The sequence below is a fragment of the Dermacentor albipictus genome, unplaced genomic scaffold, assembly GCF_038994185.2.
Source record: "Dermacentor albipictus isolate Rhodes 1998 colony unplaced genomic scaffold, USDA_Dalb.pri_finalv2 scaffold_12, whole genome shotgun sequence".
NCBI classification, from domain to species: domain Eukaryota; kingdom Metazoa; phylum Arthropoda; class Arachnida; order Ixodida; family Ixodidae; genus Dermacentor; species Dermacentor albipictus.
The window spans coordinates 792,307-798,687 of record NW_027225566.1 but is presented as its reverse complement, the minus strand read 5'-3'; positions in this window follow the sequence as shown (position 1 = coordinate 798,687).

Sequence of the window (6,381 nt, the reverse complement as noted above, 5' to 3'; positions counted from 1 at the left end):
TCTTTGCAAGCTCGGAATGCCTGAAGGCTTGCAAAGGTTGCTGGGTTGGTGTGCTCCACGCTCTCACCCGCTCAGTTCGCGCGCTCTCTTTGAACGTGGTGGTTGTGTCGTTGTGCCAAGTGCTCATGAGTTCCAGGGTGAGCGTTGGTCAGCTCCAGGTGAACGTTTTTGTCATGCGCTTTGGAGCTCCATTTCTGCGGCGCCTGTACGTCTTACGCCTATCAAGAGGTAAGTTACAGTTCATGAAATCAATGTTTTTCTATTAGCAGCCCCGCAAGTCTCGTGTCTGCGCATAATCGAAGGACGGGCATTGTAGTACATCCCCATCTTTTGCAGCGACGGTAACATCAATCGGCGATTGACCATACGTTGTGTTGCGTTTGATCGCACCGTACTACTTTTCTGCAAACTTCTGAGCTTACTCTGTCCTATATTTCTGCGCAGCGCTGATATCCGCTAAAAAAAATTCTGAATTCGAAACTTTAGAACCGTTAACTCCCCTGTAGCACACAGGATAAGCCCACGAAAGTTATCGTTGTTTTTACTGAACATGCAGTGGCGAATAATAAGAAAATGAATATTAATTATAATAGCTTCCCGACACACACTGTCCAGAATAGCCTTGCTTCAGCTACGTTTGAGTTTTCTTTGCGTAACCGTGATTGCGATAGCAATCAATAGTACAACTGCGTAAGCTTGAAATAGCTGAAATTTTGTACGCATTTGAATCGCGGTCGGGGCACATTTCTGCACGTTATGGCCGGCAGCGCTGCTGAATTTTAATACGCCTGTCTTTAGGGCTGCTATATTCTTACTAACAGTGCATGCACTTTTGCTGGAATAACTAAACTGTAGGGCGACTTGTTAGACTGTTAGACTTAATGGCTTGTTCGCAAGAGGTCGTATTTTTTAGTACGTAACAGTGAAACTTTTTCTTACTTGACTGATTCCTTCGCGTGCTCATAGTGATAACCGTGTCGCTTAAACTTCGGTACTTGTGCTGGTGGCGTTTTGTTTGCGTAACAGGGATTTCCAAAGTAATAGTAAAACTGCGTTCGTTCGGGATAATAGAACTTTGCTGTCGTTTGTATCGCGATTTCAGAATTTGCAGCCCGTGATGGCCGGTCGCGCTGCTGAATTTAACAGCTCGTGTATTTACGGCTGGTATTGCTTTATTGGCTAACAGTGTCGTGCACGTTGTCGCGATAACGAGACATCTGGGCGACTTGTTAAGTTTCTGCTTATTTACACGTGAACGGATGCATGCTAGTATGGTGTTACGGTCCAATTCACGCCTCAGCTCTGTAACGACGAAACGTGCGCGCTGATGAGCTCGCTCGCACGTGGTCGCAATTTCTTTATTATACGAGTTAGTGAGGGTTGACTCCATCACACGCTCGTATTGAGTAACCGTGTTGCTTAAGCTTCGTCTGCCATTGGTGTTTTGTTTGCTGAATGATCGCGATAGCAATCGTAAAAACTGCGTAAGGATGGATCAACTGAATTTGCTTATTTCAACACTCTTAATGTCACGCAGGGCGTGCTAAAGAGGGGTGGGATCCTACACAATAAGTGGAAATCGTGGTTTTGAAGTATGATGGGACAGCTTGTCGCTGACCTCAGAAGAAGGAATAACCGTGCACGTTTGTACGTGAACTTGGGACGTGGATACAGATGTAGGCATCTGTATCACGATCGGAGCACTTGCTGCGCGTGATGGCTAATTGGGCCGGCCGCACTGCTGAACTTTACCACGCTTGTCTTTACGGCTGGTATACCAACCGTAAAGACAAGCGTCGTTAAAGTTCAGCAGTGCGGCCGGCCACTTCAACATTAAGTACAGCATACATATATGTGCCAAACAGTGACATGCACATTTTTCGAAATAACGAAACTTTGGGACAACTTGTTAGGCTGCTGCCTATTTGCATGTGGTCGGATGCATGCTATTATGAGGGTAATAAGATCAAGCTTAGGCCTCAGCTTCCTGTAACGATTGACACATTTACGCTACTTATACTATAGCTCGTTCGCACGTGGTCGTATTGTTTCGTATTAATAATGGGGAACGTTTGTCGATCTTCGTTGACTGCTAAATTTGCGTCACGCTACCGCCCTCACTGATTAACCGTGTCGCCAATTGAGCTTCGTCTGCCGTTTGAGTTTTCTTTGCGTAACTGCGACTGCGAGAGCGATCGTAAAATAGCATGCGGTTGAAATAACTACACATTTGTGGGCATTTTTACCGCGATCCCAGCACTTGTTGCACGTGATGGTTGGCCTGCCGCGCTGCTGAATTTTCCCACGCGTTTCTGTCATGCAATGCCCTACACGTTCGTTTCTGGGAATAGCAAAATTTTGGGCGACATCTTTTACACGTTCTCAGGTGCATGCTAGTATGCTGGTGAGGTCAAGCTTACGTCTCAGATGTCTGTAACGATCGAATCGTTTACGCCTATTAGGCTATCGCTCCGAATTCGCACGTTGTCCTATTTTTAGTAATGGAGTCCCGGCCGCGGCGCCCGCATTTTGATGAGGGCGATATGCGAAAACACCCGTGTACTTAGATTTAGGTGCATGTTAAGAACCTCAGGTGGTCGAAATTTCCGGAGTACTCCACTACGGCGTGCCTCATAATCAGAAAGTGGTTTTGGCACGTAAAAACCCCATAATTTAATTTGACTGTTAATTAAATTTCTGTCGGGTGCGCGTTTTATCGCGTTTTGCTGGACACAATAAGAGTTTGTTCACTCACTCTGTCAGGTGATTTACCGTGTCGCCTAAGTTTTGTCTATCGTTGGAGTTTTATTCGCATAATCGCGTTTGGAAGACCAATACAATCGTGGAAGTTCCAAATAACGGAACTATATTGTAGGCATTTGTATTTCAGTGGCAGCACCTCGCACACAGGGCGGTTGACCAACCGTGCTGCTTCAGTTTTCTCGCATTTGCTATCATTTGGGCCAGCTGCACTACAGCGTTTGTGCTGACATGTGTGCGCGACGCGCTGGACAAGATTACGAGCCTGTTGCATCCCCATGTTGTCATTGTATATTCACTGGAGTTATATAGTCGACAATCGCCTAATTTTTGTATTATTATTGCGATAGGAATTGTACGGACACTCCTGGTGAAATTCCGCTGACGCGGACGTGCGCCGCGATGGGTAGTGGCTTCGTGGGCGCTGTTCCCGCGCAGCTTAGTGTCGAAGTTCGCGTAAATTTGGCTCTGGAAAGGCATTGTGGCTGGAAGCAGCAGGAAGCGATTGCGTGTTGCTACCGCCCCCTCTTCACACCAGCGTTCATACAGCGTGTTTACCGTCAGGGAGATGTGCTCATGCTTGGCTTTGCGCACGACACTGTTTGTTAATTTAACAAGGAAGCGAAGGTTTACTGTAACTTAAAGTGGCGATAACACGTACAGCTGCTTAAATATAGCCGTTTGAGAATTTGCTGTTCCAATCGCTGCTTCGCTTTTCGGACGAAACTATGCTATGCTGACAAAGTGACTAGGAGAATTCCTTTTATCTTTGTACAGAGATGAAATCATTACTTTTCTGATAACTGTTCGCTCAACGAGTTTGTATTAAGCCATAAAGAAGCAAAGTTGCTGTCAGAACCTGCAGATTGCTATTAAATGTGCAGGTTGTTAAATAGCAATTTTCGTAAACATTTCTAACACGTTTTTATTGCATACTTTACAGCCATGCTGTGTTCCTGCCATGAGCCTGGCGTCACTTTGAGTCGACATCATTCTTCGTTGATGACCAGCACAGAAACAGGCCCACGGAAATCTGCTAACCTTCTTAGTACCTCTGGTCTCAGCAATCTATTTTCTTGTACGTTTGCGACCACTGGAACCGATCCTTCAGGATTACTAGTAAATTGTGTAGCGTACCCCGGATCTCTTCTTTTCTGCATCTGAAACTATGGACGAAAGACTTCACCCAGCGTGTGGCGACTTCCTTATGGGCTGATATACCTGTGAACTCTGGGTTACTTTTTGTCTCTGGGACTGTTCAAGCAAGCCCACAGAAATGCCCCACTAAATTTCTTGGTACACGTGAACTGCAATGTAGTTGTCTTCGACCGCTGAGCCAGCCTGCAGTGAGCCTTAGTAAAATGTTTAGTCGCCAAGATACCTGCAATCTTTTCACAAATATTTGTATCTGCTGCCATGGAAGAACAGCCACGCTCTGCCTCTGGTAACTTCCATCGAGGCTGTCTGACACCCGTGAATTTTTAGGATGAAATTGTGTTTTTGTGTGGCCGCTGAAGCAAGCCCGCACAAATCCTCTATTAGCTTTTCATATGAGTGAACTCATGTAATGCTGAAGCGATCATGCTGCAAGCTTTTAGTTAATTGTGTAATCGCCAGGGTACCTGTGACGTTTCAGCAATATTTGGCTGTGGCCACGGAGAGGTCACATTCAGCTTCTGTTTACTTGCTTAGAGGCCTTCAAGCCTCTAAACAAGTAAACAGAAGCAGAACAGAAACACAAATTCACTTATGGTGAATTTATGTTTGTGAACACTCAAGTGCAGCAAGTGTCTTGTAACTCTAGTACTTGTGACATCAGTTTGGTATTGTGTTGAAGCAAGTGTCTTGTAACTGCTTTTGTATCTGTGAACTCTCCAGGAATGTTCGTGTTTGCAACTGCTTAAGTGATCCTTGAGTAATTTTTTTTAATGCCCAGTGTGTCTATAAAATATGTAGTACTTCTACTGTGTGCAACCGCTGAAGGAGGCCTGCAGAAAGTGGAGTAGCTTCCGTCATGGCTAAGACACCTCTGAACTTTCCAGTAAATATTGTACAGTGAAAGCTCGTTAATTCGAACTTCAATAATTCAAATTTATGGTTAATTCGAACTGTACGATTTGGTACGGCCAAGCTCCATAGAAGTCTATGCATAAAAAAGTCCGTTAATTCGAACGCGAGAAGGTTCCCTCACGGATAATTCGAACTACGCCCGCCTGGCACGGCCAGAGAAACGCGCCTACTGCCTACACACAGGGCTGTATTGCCTCCGAAACGGAGAGAACGGCGAGAGAAGGCAAAATCGGACAAAAATCTAACCGACGCGGGGTCAACCAGAAGGCAGCGGCGGCTGCCGCCTCTCCGTTCTACGTAACCTCGGAGACTTCTTGCCCGTTGCGAATGTCGGAGGCTTTGCAAATCTTGTACAGCTGCTAATGTTGTGCGGAGATGGCACGGCAAGCTCCAAAACACAGCGAATCAAGTACGTCGCAGCTGCGCTTGCAATCAAGAACCAACGAATCAGGGCCTTCGCCACCTTCACATGTTCAGCGTCTTTGTCTCGGCAGTCTTCATCGGTTGTGCACCTCTGTTTTCAGCTTAGGAGGTATCGGCCGTCGCGATTCATTGGGATGGTGTTAAGCCCCGGCTAACGTTCGTTTCGGTGGACATCGGTGGTGTGGCACAGTCGGACCCAGAGCTTCGACTTGATGGCGTGTGCCCGCGGCACACGCCATCACTTTCTGACACGCCAAATTTGTGACATGCCCTACTGCTTCCAAATCGCAGTGTACTGTTGCCCTCCTTCACTTTCGTTAGTTCGAACATTCGTTAATTCGAACTGAAGCGGCTCCCCCTTGCGGTTCGAATTAACGAGCTTTTACTGTATTTATGGGCCCGCGACCGTTGAAGTGAGCCAGCCCACAGTAGCCCTCTGTTGTGTCGGCAGCGGCAGGCAAGCGGGGGGCCCCGACCAGCGAACGCGCGGCTAACGCCGGCGCAGTAAAGGAGACGCGGAGCGAACTGCTCCCGTTGAAAACGGGAACGAAGACTCCCCGTTTATTGCTGATAAAGGCTTCACACGCCAGATGACACCTCCCGATTGGTCCAATGCTCGTCGCATGACAGAAGGGGGGTGCGCCATCTAGCTAAACAACTACAAAATATACATGTGCGATGACACATAGATCTGACAGGGGGCGACACTATACTACACCCTCCTACTAACTTCCTTAATTTGTACCCCCCACCCTTGCATAGGGCTTTTGAAGTTCTTTTACTGGCCGAGGTGCATCTGCGAATTATTAGCTCAACTGAAATGGTCTTGTCACTACACACGAAAGTGTCGATGTTTGCTCTGGTTACCTTTGCCAGAACTTGTTATGGATGCACAGTGCATTTGCTCTACACTCTAAGAACAGTTGCACCCTTTGGGGTGTAAATTTGTGATAGAACAATAATCGTCATCTGTCTTACTTGCCTTTCCTTTCTTGAAAACCCTGCGCTCATTACTTTCCTGTCGAGAATGCTCTGTCATGCTGATAATGCGTATGCCGTTCGTGACATGGAAGTACTGGGCTTGCAGCGTTAAAGAAAGGAAATGCAGGCAAGCCAAATGACGATTAT